Here is a 15,271-nt window from a genome sequence, read left to right as displayed (position 1 = left end):
GGTAACCCAGGCTTGAACCCAGAAACTCACTTTCAGCAGAGAACTGGGACTGAACGCTTCCATGCTGAGCATTTCAAGCCCCTGAGTCTCCTGGTGAGCTAGTGGGTGATCGCAGGGGCCGGAAGGCAGGGATGGCAGTGTCTCCAATGCCCCCCAGAGAGAGAGACACTGGCTTCAGACAGCCCCTATCCCAGACAAGCCTCGCATGCTACCCCGCAGAAAATTGCTTTGGGGATGGGGGAAGTCTGCAGGCTGGCTTTGTTTTGTTTTAAACTTAAGAAACTTTGTCTTGCCGGGGGTTCTGGGGCTCTTTGTCACCTGGCAGGCTGGAGGGAGGGTCCCGAGACTGTTGTAGGCACCTGGACAGCTTGCTTGCTCTGGCTACCTTAGATCTGAGCCTCTCAAAAGCAGGGATGTGCCCTGGCGGGGGGGGGGGGGGCGGATTCCCTATGGGGTGTTAGCCACTCTTGTCAACGGGGCAAGGTAGCATGGGGAGGAAGCGATGCTGTGGGTGTCCTGTCCCCCAGACATACTCAGGACCCCAATAGGATCTGAATCTCCTCCCAGACCCTCCGGCCACTACCTTACCCTGGTCCCAGCCTGAGCACTAAGTTAGGGGAGACCACAGGAACCTTCTCCTTTGGCACTAAGCCGTTGGGTCTCTGGGTGGGGTTTTCTATCCTTCTTCCAATCCTGGGCAGGTTTCCCAGGACTTATAGAATTGGGGAACCACTGAGTCCTGGGGAGAGAAAGGTCTGACACCAGTGCTGGGGTATGCCAGGGGTAGGGGCAGGTTGGGCTCAACTTGTGACAGCCCCTGTCCCTTTGTGGGGGTGCCCTTCTCACACCTACACACCAACACCCCCGCCCCCTTTCCTCCGCCTTTGGCCAGAAACTTCCTTTCTGGCTGCCGGCAGGTAGGTCCCTTCTTGCCAGGAATGTGCATATCCTGCTGGGCCCCTACTCCAAACACACCTCTTCCTTAGGGGGAAGAAAGCCGGAGGACGTGGGGGTGGGGGGCTTCCTTCGATGCAGTAATACCCTAAGTGTTTGCTGAGCCCCCCTACTCTGTCCGGCAGGTCCCAGGCTGGGCACTAGAGTGCCCAAGCCGTGAAGGCTGAGGTCTGCTCTCTGATCCTCATATTGTCAGGGTAGGAGAGACAGGTAAGGTATCACATCAGGGAGAGGAGAGTGGGAGCAGGGTGTCTGTTTCAGAGGAGAGGTGTGAGACGTGAGGGGAAGGAGGGGTCATTTCCTCAAGAAGACTTCCCTGCTCCGCTGGCCGGGTCTGGCAATGGCTGCACCCGCCTTTCCTACATCCTAACCCTTCACTACACCACCCCACCGCCTTGGTGGTTTGCTTGTCTCTCCAGCTGAAATCCAGGCCCCTCCACGCCTATCCTGAGCACAGCGTCTTTACTTTCCTACTAGCCTAAACTGTGCAAAATACTAATTTCTTCTACCCAAGGAGCTCCACGCCATGTCCCTTCATGATCTTAGAACTCTCCCAGCTTCCCTAGACCAAGGCCAGGCAGATGCCACTTTTGACAGGATTCCATTGGCTGAAATGGTTTCCTTGGACTTGGTTCCAGAACTCTGGATCCCAGGGCAAGGAACTCAGGGCCTGCCCAGGGCAGACCATGGGTCAGAGTGGAAAAGGCTTTGGAACTGGCCAGCAGTGACGGGACTCTGGGGAACTCAATTAAGCTCTTGGAACCTCAGTTTGCTTATGTGTAAAGTGGGTCAATAATATCCACCTTAGAGGATCCTTTTGGGAGTCGAACGGGAGAGTGTATGTAAAATCTGTACCACGGTGCCTGGCACATGGTAGCGCTGACCAACGGTGACTTTTATCATTAGATTCCCAGCACCGCCAGCCTGCACAGTGGACAGCATGTTGGAAATGCTTGAGTTTTAACCTCCATCTCATGGGCTGGGAAAATGAAGCCCAGAGAGAAGAAGCAACTTGTCTGATGTTCCACAGCGAATAAAATATGGGGCTCCCAACTCCTGGTGCAGCCAGTACGGCTTGGGGCTCTGCCGTGGGGAAGGGAGAAAGGAGGGGATGCGGAGGGCCTGTCAACTCCCCCCTCACTCCTTTACAAACTCAGGCCTGGGCCGCCCCTCTCCCCTCCGGTGACGAGGCTATGTTCTCTTCTCCTGCCTTCCCTTTAAGCGGGGAGGGTCTAGGTTCAGAATCTGGCATTTCCCACCCACACATAACCCTGGAACAGTCCAGTCATACATTACCCCCCACCCCCCACCATGCCCTTTTAAGGTGCTCATAGAGACAAATAAGAAACGGGAGGGAGAATTCCCCCCGGGGTGTAGAGGAGGAAAAATGGCTGACACCATCTCTCTCCAAAAAGGGAGACTTCTGGGGCTTGGAACCCTAGCCTACACAGTCTTCTGGAAGTTTGGCCACCCATCTGAGATCAATTTGGGACCTACTATGGATGGATCATCTCAAAGAAGCAAAAAGAAACTTCAACTTAAAGCTTCTGGCTTTTTGCACTGCCTTACTGGACTGTCCATGGGAACGCATACCTTCTTTACCCATTGCCAGTCCCACCTTGCCAGGATCACAGCAGGAAGGGACCCTGTGACTCCAAACCTTGTGGCTGCCGATGCAGTGGTCTGGGCAGGTCCCTCAGGAGTCTGAGCTCGGGGCATGCCTGCCTGAGCTAGAAATCTAGAGCTCCCAGCACAGAAAGTGCACATGTAGACAGGGCCATGGGATGTTGGGCTGTGAGACCAAGCGTCCTGTGCCTTGAGGGGGCCATCCAGGCCTGGGTCTCGTGGAGGCCTTCCTTCCCTCGATCCTTGTCCCAAATCTCCTCCTTTCCAGGCCTTTGCCAGGCTGTCCCTCAGTCCAGGGCCTCCCAGCACCTTCTCCCCACCCTGACCAGAACCATGCAGCCTGGGCCCAGAATCTCAGTAGCTCTGCTGACCTCACCGGTCATCCTGTGCCCATCCTCTGCCCAGCTGGAGCCTCTAGAGCTGGGACCTGAGGGCCATTGGGCTCACTGGTGGTACTGGACAGAGGTAAATAATGTTTTCTCTCCCACTCAGAACTGATTCCGATGGCACCTGACCTGGGCTGCCGGGCAAATGGGGGCGAGACGGTGGGTTTTCCTCAGACAGTAAGAGTGGAGTGGGTAGAATAGCGACCCTCTGGCATTTGTTCAAGGTAGGTGGAAGTTACCTAGAATTCTCACTGACAGCAAAGGAGGGACAAATGATGGTGACTAGAAGGCAGGTGACTCAGGGAGTCCTGGTCTCCACTCCACAAACATTGTGGAGCACTTACTGTGTGCAGTGGCAAGCAAGAGGGTCGAGGGGAAGAGGTGACTTGGTCCGTGGCAACTTGGAAAATCAGAAATGGAGCAGGTGCCCCAGGGCTGATCTTGCAGATAGGGACTGTTGTGCTCTGGTCCTGATGCCCCCCAGGGGCGGCCAGCTGCCTGCGTTGGCCTGGGAGAGCCCTCAGGAGGGCTGCACTGTGTGAAGGGGAACTGGAGTGGGGGTGGGTGGGAGAGGGGGGCTCCCATTCTTATTTCCTCAACCCAGTGAGCTCCCTCCGATTGGGTCCCCCAGCTCTGGAGCCCACCCTTCCGGGAGACCGAGGCTGAAAGAAAGTGGTCCAAAAAAAGGGTAGCAGTGTACTTCCTCCTTTCCTTCAAAAGTGCCCTGGGCAGATGTGCATCCGCACCCTGCAAGGAAGGGCGTGCGCAAATCTGGGGAGAGATTTGGGGGAGAGATTGAATGGCAGGATTTGTGGGACACCCAGGGAGTGGCTGCAGCTGTAAGCACTTAGGGAGCAAAGCCGGAGCGCTGGAGAAGCTCCCTATCTTCTCAAGGCTTCCACACCACTGGATCGGAGCAGGAGGCTCTTGGGAAGGTCGGGTCTTGTTAAGGATGTAGAGTTGGTCCTCTTGGGAGAATCCCTCCTTTAGGAAGCCTCCGGGATATCCGCCCCACCCCCCACAACCCCTGAGAGCCAGGGCTACTGGTCTCCCCTCCCCAGCTCAGCACGCTTGCTTTGGGTTGCTTGCCTCCCCAGACTTTTCCTGAGCTTCTGCGAGCGCATCAGTGCAAGTTGCAGGAAGCTCCTTAATCTCTTAGACCTGAGCTCGGGGATGCAGCACGGAGAAAGAGCCTGGGGCACGGGGCCCACTCCGCCCAGGGCCTGGGGGTCTAGGGAACGTTGGAAGGGGGGCTGCTTGTCTTTTAGCCACTGGGAGGGCGCCTGTGCCCGTGTGCTGCACTCTACTCTCTTGGCGATGACTTCGCAGGTCTGGGTGGTAAACAAGGTCTGGATTCACCAGTCGTCACACTGCTACCAGCTTCCTAATTCCCTCTAAGACCTTAGGCATGGCCAACTTCTCTCTGGGCCTTGGCTTTCCTAACTGCACAGAGGATGAGGGATCACCCGTGGGCTCCTCTCCCGGGCCTCTGCAGGCCGAAACTGCGGGTTGGGCATCGGGCGGAGAAGAGACTGGAAGGTCTCAGTGCACTCCCCCTTTGTTCCCCCGCCTGGAGCCTACTGCCTCTGCCACTCTTTCCCAAAAGGGGCGCTGTGGAACATGGGGCAGGCAACCCGAGGCCCAGTCAGGTCTCCTCCTTCCCAATTAGGCAGCGGAGCCTGATTAAAAGGGGGGTGCTGCCCGCCCCCCCTCCTGCCCGATCTCCATCGACGAGATTTCCCTTCATCAGAATCTCACATCCTCCAGAAATTAATTTGATGCCTCTTGTTATCAATTAATTGAATCTCGTTGGGAGAGAGAGCTCAGCAAGGCAGGCTGCAGCTTGGCCCTTGTATGCCGCCGTTCTGCCCTCCCCCTCACATCAGGACAGCCTCTCCCTCCCCCCCCCATTTCTCTGTTTCTGCCTTGCTTTTATTCCACTTATTTTCTAAAACCACCGCTGGGAACCCTTTTGCCCAGTTTGGCTTGGATGGTACCCATGGACTGGACACTCCCTGGGCTTCACCCTTTCTGAGCTGGGGAGGGGGATAGGTCCTCTCTCCTGGGCCCTGTTCCACCCCTCCTTAAATCAACAAAACCTCACCCTTTGGGAATTTGGCCCTGACCCTGACCCTGACCCTGACCCTGTGCACTCCAGGGGCTGCTGGTGAGAAACTTGGAGAGGAGGACTGGGGGAGGGAGAACTAGGGACAGACTCCAAGGAGCTTCTCCCACTAGACACCCGCACCCTAGATGGGGGAGGGGACACTGGAGGACCAGGCTAGGGACATGTCAGCCATCAGGATTTTGTTCATTCATCTTTTTTTAGAAGAGGCAGTTAGGAGCCATTGCCCCTGCTAGAGCCGATCACTGTAGGGGGCGAGGGCACAGATGTGTGCTACCTCCTGGCTGCCCAAGAGCTGAGGCAGGCATCTGAAGGAACAAGAAGGTAAATGGAAGATGAGAGAGGAAGGTTCTAGAAGACATCCTGATCTGGGAGGGGGCTGTGGCAGGTACAGGGTACAACTAAGTGGTCACCAGACCCTGACTGAGGAGCCGGGCCTTGCCGTTTCACATACTTTCTTGTTCTGATCCTCATAACACCCCTGAGAGATCCTCTAGGCAGTGATACGCGTTACTCTGAATTGGCGAGCGAGGGACCCGGGGGTAGAGTGGAAATGTAACTTGCCCGGGGCCACATAGTTACCTGGAACCTGCCTCTCTGGAATGCTGGCCACAAGGGCCGAGGTCACAAATTGACTAACTTTACCCCCTATGAGTTTTTTGTTGGCCCACACAAAGTTTATTACAACGGCACGTTTCACATAAATATCCCCACTTTAGCCTCTTTTGAAAAACCGGAACCCTGTCAACAGTCAGCCTGCATTTCTGGGTGTGGTAAAGACAGACTGGGATTCAGTGCCCTGCACTTCTCACCTGCCCTCCTAGGTGACCAGCCTTGCCCCTGAGGGCATTTTGGTTAGTAGCTCTGTCTTGGAGATTTCACCTGTCTTCAGTATTCTTTGAGGAAGAGCTGGGGGAAGGGGGGTGGTCTCCGAAACTCTGCAAGCTCTCCACTAGAGCTCAGAGAAGACCTTTAAGGACACCCTGACCCCAATCGAATTCCCACACACCTGTTAAAAACGGATGGTGGGGGACAATTGTCCTGTTTTCTACCATGGCAGGAATTACAGGGTCTTGTGTCTCCAGGAGCCTGTTTGAAGCTAAAACCAGCCCATCCCTGCCCAGGTGAGCCTGTCTGTGAAAGTCATCATCACCCTCTTCCCTGTCCCCCAAACTTATTTACTTTTTGTTGGGGGAGGGGAGACTCTCTTCCAAGAATGGAATCTCAGGTGGGGACTAGAGAAGAACTAGGCACAAGTCACCTTTCTGGAACTCATTTGGAACAGGGAAAGAGGTGAGGAAGGATGCTGAATCTTATGTATTCGGATGTGGCTGTGTTTTAGATGCCCCTTGAGTTGGTACCCAAGATCCCTGTAAATGCCACACCTAAATATCGTGAGGGGAGACAGAGAGAGGGCCCAGGGCCTGTCAGGGACAGGTTAGGCCTAAAGCAGTCAAGGTCCCAGGAAGGGCCAGACCAGTGATCTGTCCCAGGCTGGCCAGAGCCCCTCCTTTGCTCACGGGAGCCCCCTGGTGCCAAGGGCACTACCAGAACCAGGCTCCAGATGGCCACTCAGGCCCTGGATGAGTCGCCCCCACCCCTTAACCAGCAGGCCCCCCCACGTAAGACGTCACTATTTAATTAGCCATCTCTGATTAACCAAACTTGGCATTCGGCTTCTCTTGCCCTCATCTTTCCCAGCTCCGAATCAATGGCTTTGATATGCTAATTAGGGAGTAATTTAATTTCAAAAGGCCGCAATTAACAAGGGTGTTGTGGACATGCTGTAGTTAAGCGGAGTAATCTAATTTGCATTAGTAACAAGCAGGGACTAATTAGAAGCTTAATTAGACACTTAGATGGCTCTTATGTTTACTTTCTTAATGAGATGGAGTGGGATCTTTGGTTCTCTTTCTTTTTTCTTTCTTTCTTTCTTCCTTTTTTTTTTTTTTTTTTTCCATTGTTAATTCTTCCTCTTGGTCTGGTTGTAAAAAGGAGTGTTGAGGGAGGCCACCTTGCTAGGGCCTGGTGGAAGCATTTTAGGGCCAGAGCCAGGGGAGAAAGTCCACTGTGCAGGGGTGGGTGGGTGGCAATGGTGAGGAAAGGTTCAGATCCCAGGGAGATTGCAGAGTGACTGCCCCAAGCGAGGCTTGCGGCTTCTGAGGTGGGAGTCAGGAGAAGAGCACTGGTTTGGGAGTCAGAAGAGCTGTAGGGTTTCAGTTTGGCTCAGACTTCTAGCAGCCAGGTGACCTCGTCAAGTCACTAGGCATCTTCAAAGAATGGTTCCTTCGTCTGTCAAATGTATGCCAGATTGTATGAAGACGGGAGATGACAGGGGTGTGGGAAAGGGCTTCCAAGGACTCTGCGAGTGGAATGGTTGTTATTAAAATAAAATAGAGTCACAAATTGTGTGCCTAGTCTTCACTTCCTTGTGACTCAGCTTAGAAGTCACCTCCCACCGGAGGAGCCTTCCCAGAGTAGGCTTCCCTGGAGCATTCCCTCCAGGCACCCATAGCCAGCCCACCTCCCCCTCCCCCCCCCACCCCCCCCCCCCGTGTCAATTTAACATAACATTTGTAAAGTTGTGTGTTGTATAGAGCAGAGGTTCTCAACCCTGGCTGCAGTTGAAGTTTAGAATACTTGGAAAAGATTTTAAAATTATCCACGCCTGGGTCCCACACCCCAGAGTCCAATTTCATTGATCCAGGGTGGAGCCTAGGTACTGTTTTTGTTTTGTTGTTGTTGTTTTAACACCCTGTTTGCCTGCATGTCTCCCTTTCTCCTCCACCAACTGGTAAGCCCCCCAAAAGCAAGGGCTGTGCTTTCTTCCCTCCATATGCCCAGACCCCCCTGTGTTCAGAGGGCCACCAGCCAGCTGTACCCTGTCAACTCACCCAGACTTGACAGTGTTGCGTTTTGAGAACTTTATACAGGATCTGAGAGTCTTCTGGAGACAGACCTGAGGAAAATGGAGGGAAAATGCGGAAAAGGTGAGGGGCTTATAAGTCCTCCAGGATATGGGTGCATTGCTGAAGGGAGGATAAAATTGGTACCAAGTTTTTGGACATCAAGTGGGGAACAAATGCATTAACAGCCTTAAAAAGAGGCAGTTCTACCTAAACATGTATCGTAAACAAATAGTTAGAAATGTAGAGTATTCCGTTCACAGAAGAGTGTTTATTGCAGAGTCATAGTAAAAAAAAAAAAAAATTGGTAACGGTCTAGATATCCAACTCTGGGCGATTGGCTAACTAAGTTCTGGAAGACGCAGCCCATTTGAGCAACTATGTGGCCACTAAAAACTGTTGCTTAAAATATTTGATGTCATGTGGAAATGGTTATGATAGTAAGTGGTGAGTGGAAAAATAGGAAAATTCAAACCATGTACAGATTATGACCCCAATTTCACTTTTTAAATGTTTATATGCCAAAGAGGGTGAACACGAAGAGAAGGGGTAGATCCCAACAGGCCAGCTCCCTGGGTGGCAGAATTATGGGTATGACTTTTTTTTCTTTGTACTTTTTTTTTTTCACCTCTTCAAAATTTTCTACCAAAGTGTCTGTTACTTTTACGATTGGGAAATAAAGTTATTTGAAACTCAGAGAACTTGGAACAGCTCAGGATGGCGGCTCACCTTCCAAATCACAGAGGCTCGTTGCCGCCTTTTAGAGAGGCATGTCCTCACCCTGCCACCTGCACGAAGCTCCTCGGGCCCTAAAGTTTTGTGCTGAGAGGTCTTGAATGGTCCCTAACATTGGGGCAGGTGGCTGCTAGTGTGTCATTTAGGGAGAGTTGCGAAGTATAGGCAGGACATGGGCTTGGAGAGGGATTAAGCTTTTTCTGGAACCCAGGAGAGCCCCCATCTTCTTGGGGGGAATTGGCTTAGTCAGAAAGCCAGGTAGTGACGAGACTCACATCATCCTTCTCTGGTTTGGGGACCCATTTTGGAACTATAGAGACATTCTCACCCATGGGCCCTACCTCACTTTCCTCAAATGCTGAACCAAGAGCTGTGGTAAGGGGATGGGCTCATAATCCATAGCCCACTCAGAGTTGAGTTGTAGCAGGTCCTTCTGGGCCCCCGTAATTATACTAACTACCCTTCTCTGAATGCCTTCTTCCTGCAGTGTATTTTATTTGATATCACAGCAACCCTGAAAGGAAGGCTTATTGGTATTAGCCCCAAATCAGGAAACCAAGGCTCAGACTGGTGACCTCACTGCTCAGTGCTCTCATTACAAAGATAATAAGAGACCAGAAAAGGGCCAGCAGGTAGGATGGCAAATGAGTGGCTAGCAAAGGAGGGCCAAGGCCAAAGGTGGCTGCTGCCTGAACGAACCCTCAGCTCTTCTGAACCCTCAGCTCTTCCGGTAGCCTGAGCCAGTAGGCCTTGGGGGCCTGAGCTGAATGAGGGAGGGGGAATCCCAGGGCCTTTGGATGACAAATTGGGAAGCATCCTTCAGTTACTTGTAAGGTCAGTGCTTATTGCTCTGAAAACCCTCTGCTTTATGTCCCTGACACAAGTAAGATCTGATAGTAGGACAGCTAGAAAAAAAGGAAAAGAAAGAAGGAAATATAAGCTGTCTTCATGCTCTGTTCCCTGTGGTACCCACGTCTTTTTATGTAATCTAGCAGTATGTCCATTTCAAGGACTTGTAGCTCTGGAGAAGTCTGAAACTGGCAACCTCTCTTATAAAATAAGGGCCTTTGCATATGCTGTTTCCCCTGCATTCAGTGTACACTTCGCCTGGCCAACACCTACTCATCTCTCATTTCTGAGCATAAATGCCATTTCCTTAAAAAGAAGGCCTTCCTTGCGCCGCCCCCGCCCCGTTTAAATTAGATTCCCCTGTTTATTCCCTGTACTCAGCATTCGATAGAACCTACTTTATTTGAGCCTATCTATTTATTTGCGTCCTTATTTATCATCTGCCTCCCCTCAAGGGAACCATAAGCCCCAGCATAGAAGGTCTGCATACTCAGAGCATCGCACGCTGTAGGCGTTTACCTATATGTGGAACCAGTGAACGGATGGAGGGTCATTGCTGGTGAAATACGCCCCAGGCCATCCACCGGAAGAGAGAGAAGAACTCCGTTCATGGCCAAAACTCTACTAGTGGCTAAATGTTCAAAATGACAAATGCCTGGGGCCCCTGGGTGGCCCAGTTGGTTAAGGGTCCGACTCTTGATTTTGGCTCAGGTCATGATCTCATGCTCTCTCTCAAAATAAATTTAAAAATTAAAAAAACAAGGGGAAATTCTGGAAAAAAAAGACAAATGCTAGATTTACCTAGTAAAAAGGGGTGCGGGGAGTAGGACCCCCGTTATTACAAGTTGCCTTCAGAGCATCTAGGACACTACGCTGGCCACTACTGTACCGGCTTGTTCAAGATTTTTATTTTTTAAAAACTGTTTTTTAACATTTATTTATTTTTGAGAGAGCGTGAGCAGGGGAGGGGAAGAGAGAGAGGGAGACACAGAATCTGAAGCAAGCTCCAGGCTCTGAGCTGTCAGTACAGAGCCTGACGTGGGGCTCGAACCCACGAACCATGAGATCATGACCTGAGCCGAAGTTGGGTGACTGAGCCACCCAGGCACCCCTTGTTCAAGATTTTTAAATCTGCAAAGGGCAGGGACCAAATTCCAAGTTCCTTCCTGAAAAATAGATCCTCACTGTTTGTCTTCTGTTTATTTATTTTTTTTAAAGTAAGTTCTTTACCCATTGTGGGGCTCGAACTCACCACCCTGAGATCAAGAGTCACATGCTCCACCAACTGAGCCAGCCAGGTGCTGCCCTCAGTGTCTGTCTTAAGCAGGCACTAAATCCCTATTGAATGAATAAATGGCCTTGGAGATGATCATCTCATTTTGGCCACCAGGCAGCTCATAAACTAAAGTCAGTGGCCATCATCGGGGACACCCGTCGTCTTGGATGAGTGGCTTCAACATTTAAGTGGAAACTTTTTAGAAATGAAAATTCTCAGGCTGGGTCCCAACCTACTGAATCAGAAACTCTGGGCCTGTGGCCCAGTAATCTGTGTTCTAACAAGCCCACCTAGGTAATTCTGATGTATTCAAGTTTGAGATCCTCTGGCTTAAGGTTTTGGTCCATTCGTTCTCCCTTTCTACTACCCAGTGACATTGTATTTTAAGAAGCTTCATCCGCCTTTTATTGCAGTCTGCTTCCTGACCTTCCTTGGAAGCTGATAGGGGTGCACATTGTAAATAGATAGCTGCATCTAGTCTAGTTTTCCCCGTTATACAGAGGAGAAAAGAGGGGAATGAACTTGGCCCAAGTCACACAGCAAGTTAGTGATACAGACCTGGGGCTAAGATGACGGGTTTCCCAACTTCCAGTCTCAGGCTTTCAGCTGTCTCTCCGCCTAGGTTATGGGTTTGCGGAGCGCTGGAAACCGTGTGTGCTTATTTCATCTCAAACCGCCACCATTGCTATGGGTACAGGTTACCTGTGGTCACGCCCCCACCGGCTTTGCTCGGATTAAAGCTAGGAGTGCCTCCTCCGGCTGTCCAGCTGCGCGCATGCACGTGTGCGCTGGGGTCTGCCCCGCCCCCTTCCCTCCCTCCCTCCCTCGCGGGTAAACTCCGGGCATCCATCAGTCTGTTAATTGCACTAATTAGAGATCGCGGAGGTGTTAATTGGAAAACCCTGGTATTGTGCCTGTTTGGGGAAGAAAACGTCAATAAAAATTAATTGATGAGTTGGCAGGGCGGGCGGCGCGGGTTCACGGCGAGGCACAGGGTGTCGTGGCAAATGTTACCGCTCAGATTAAGCGATTGTTAATTAAAAAGCTACGGTAATTAATACTCCCTTCACCATATGTGCCCGCGGGAAAGGCATAAAGGTTTCTCCGCGTGTGGGGCTCCCCGTCCTTCTTCGTCTCACCCCAAAACACCCTAGTCCTTGGGTTCTCCTTTTAGCCGCAAGGTGGGTAGAACTCGTCACTTCCGGCCTGGGAGGGGACAAGGCGGACCAGGAAAGTTACAAGGAGGCCTCCCTTGTTAAGTGCCCCCTGGGGTTCTTCGAAGGGCCAGGAGCCTCAGGGGAAGTGGGAGCCCCCAGGGGCCCGCTGCCTCCCCCAAAGAGGAAGAGAAGGCTGCGGCTTTGACCCAGCTTCCTTCCTTCCTTCCGACAATGTCTGGGGGAGCTTCGGGGCTTGGCCCCAGGCTGAGGTGCCCGGGTTCCCCAAGGGGTTCCCTGAGAGGACACAGGGAGCTGCCTAAGGGCGGGACTAGAGAACCAGAGAGAAATCCTAGGCCACATAAAACAACCCGGCCTGAGTCGCTTTCCCCTGCCCCCAACACGTGGTAGAAGAGGGGTCAGGGAAGGCGGAGGGTGGGGGATGAGGGCCCCATGTTTAGCGAATCCTAGAAAGATCTAATTTCCCCCTTACTTGCTGTGCGAAGGAAGAAAGACCAACCCAGTGGCTTGGGCAAGGGGCAGTGACTTGCCCAAGGTCACAGAGCTGGCCCTTGAAACCAGATGGTCTCCTTCCCAGAGCTTCTCTCCCCATCTGCAGGTGTCTGCTGCTCTTTGCTGAGGAAACGGGTGACTGGGGGAGGAGTGTGTGGAGAGAGAGGGAAGGGCCAGAGTGAAAAAAAGAGGGGGCCCTTGGAGGGGGCCCCCCACCCCATTACCAGAGGAGGAAGCACAGGTCGACGTTGGGTGGAGCCCTTCTTTGGGCGAGGGACCACAGCTGTAATTCAAATGGACCCTTGGTGGCTCCCACCGGCCCTAGAACACTGTGGCTTCAGGTGCACCTGCCGGAAGAGGGAGTTTTACTCCTGGAGCTTCAAAGTTAGATAAGACCTTCAAGACCACCTCTCCATGCAGAGAGGGGGAAATTGAGCCCCAAAGGAGGAGGAAGGCAAAGGATTCACAGCTGGTTGTGGCTGAGCCCAGGCCCCTGCCTTAGCCAGAGTCCGGGCTCTCTGGGCATTGCTGTAAAGGCCTGCGTCTGCACCCCGTGCCTGGCTGTCTGGCCCTCTGAGCCCGCTCACCCACCATGCAGGGAACACCCCAGTGCTGTTGCAATGCCCAGCGGAGAGATGGGCAGGAGGCATGAGGCTGCTGGTGTGCTCATCTTCAGAGGGCAGGGTGTCCCAGGGTAGAGGAGGTGAGGTTGCGGAGATACAGGGAACACGTGCAGGTTTGGGTGTATGTTGGTGGGCGGGTGGGAGCATGGAAGGAGGTGAAAGCCCCGGGAGAGGGCAGAGCGTGCCACATGGGAATTAATGCCATTCATACACCCTGCGGAAATGACTTTTCAAATGCATATAATCTCAAGCATGCAAATGAGAGGCTTGCTTCACCCTGTTTAATATGAATGATCGGCCCCTGAATAGCTATTATTACACGCCACATTGCAGCAATTATGTTGTTCACTGGGTGTCGCTCTGTTACCCCCCCCCCCATAAAAAGACAGAAAAGAAAGGGACACCTCTGTTAGGAGCCTCCTTCCTTTTTTCTCCCTTTTTCCAAACTTGCTGTCTGATCTACAACTTTATACTGTGTGTGTGCATGAGTGCTGGAAGGGGGGGCACTCTCCTTTACCCCAGGGAAAGTGCTGGATTCTCTTTCCTTTCTCCTTTGCACACACACACACACACACACACACACACCCCTGAGGCTCTAGTCTTTGTCCCCTGGGGCCCAGGAGTTCTCAGATCTCAGAGAAGCTAGACTTGGAATCAAGGCAGGCAGCTGCTCTCCACCCCAAGCAGGGCCAGGATTGGGGGAGAGGAAGCAGAGTGGGCCTCTGCTGTCTCCCCATCCCCCTTATGTGTAGCTGGGGCCCAGGCCTGAGTGGGGGAAGGTGCTCTGTAGGCCGATGGCAGGGATCAGGGTGGGTGGCTCGGAGGAGGGGGCTGGGGCCCTGTGCTCTGACGGGTGGAGGATGGCGCCCACCCCATCCATCATTTGGCAGCCACTGGCCCTCGGGCTGACATGGCCATTAAGGCCTGGGACCAAGTGCTCAATCTCTTCCGAACCATCGCCCCCAACCTCACCCTCGCCCCTGGCCCACCTCCTCTCGGAACTCAGGAGTGGGAGCGGCCACTGGGGGTGGGCGCTGGGGAGACAAACCCTTGGAAACACACAGAAATGCACAAACATGGGACACGCTAACAGCACAGGGTCACCCAGGAAGCCACACAGATCCATCCACTAGGACAAAGAAACCTAGAGTCACAGATGGAGAGGGGCCACAAGAGCAGCGATGTGGCACACGTGACCGGTGGGCTCCCCGTGGACCCCTTAGCACCTCTCAGTCCCCCCGCCCCCACCAATCCCTCCAATACCCTCACACGGCTCCCAACTCTGCTTCCAGCAGGGACAAAAACAGCAAGTGGCCCAGCAGAGCGAGGGAAAAGAGTTCTTCTGGAGTGAAGGGAGAGAATTTTCGGGCCAAGAGAGATCCAGAGAAATAATCCAGTCTCTCCCAGCAGCTTTCTGGTCTGCTTCCTGCAAAGGCCCTCATCCACTTACCTGTGGGGAGTCCCATGTGGTTGTGGGTCTGCCTAGGCCAAAAAGGGATCAAGAAGGGAAGAAAGAACACTGGCTGGCTTCCATAGACTCCTCAAGCTCTATGTGGTCTTGGCCTCTCTAAGCCTGAGAGTCTTCAGCCTTACAAATAGGGCAGGTGGAGAAGGGGTGGATTGGAGTGGACACCCCTGAGTGGTTTACGTGTGCTGTTGTATTTCCTCCTCACAGAACTCTTAAGAGGCTGAAATTAATAACTTTTACAGACAAAGAAACTGAGGGTTAGGGCTGAGTTTTTTGTTGTTTGGTTGTTTTTTTTTTTAAGTAATCTCTATACCCACCGTGGGGCCCGTTGAGATCAGAAGTCACATGCTCTTCCGACTGAGCCAGCCAGGCGCCCGAGGTTTAAGGGAGTTTAAGACCTGAGTCAAAGATCAGTGATGGATACCAACCAGGTCCCTTTTAACTGCAATCCACGTTCCTCTCAAGGGGCTATGGCTTTGGGGATAGCCGGGGACTGGGGACACTGCAGACTTTGAAAGCAGCCCTGGATGCCAAAGCCCCCTATCTGCGTCACACTGTGCTCCTACATGCCCCCTGCCCCTGCCCCAAAGATGTGGGAACCTCCTTGAGTGGAAGAAGGAAGCTCGGGCCTCCTCCTTTGCCTGGCTACCTTTGAC

General features: G+C 52.8%; 1 protein-coding gene across 5 annotated transcripts in view; it reads left to right on the top strand.

The window, feature by feature from the left end:
- Positions 1-15,271, top strand: part of FOXP4 (forkhead box P4) — a 51,651-nt gene that overhangs the window by 1,863 nt on the left and 34,517 nt on the right. The window lies entirely within an intron of this gene.

The sequence above is a fragment of the Lynx rufus genome, unplaced genomic scaffold (genome assembly GCF_022079265.1).
Source record: "Lynx rufus isolate CCGP_SWC_20201006 ecotype Redwood Valley unplaced genomic scaffold, mLynRuf1.p SCAF_6, whole genome shotgun sequence".
Classification (NCBI taxonomy): domain Eukaryota; kingdom Metazoa; phylum Chordata; class Mammalia; order Carnivora; family Felidae; genus Lynx; species Lynx rufus.
The sequence above is the reverse complement of the archived record's forward strand: the minus strand, read 5'-3'. Positions and strand labels throughout refer to the sequence as shown.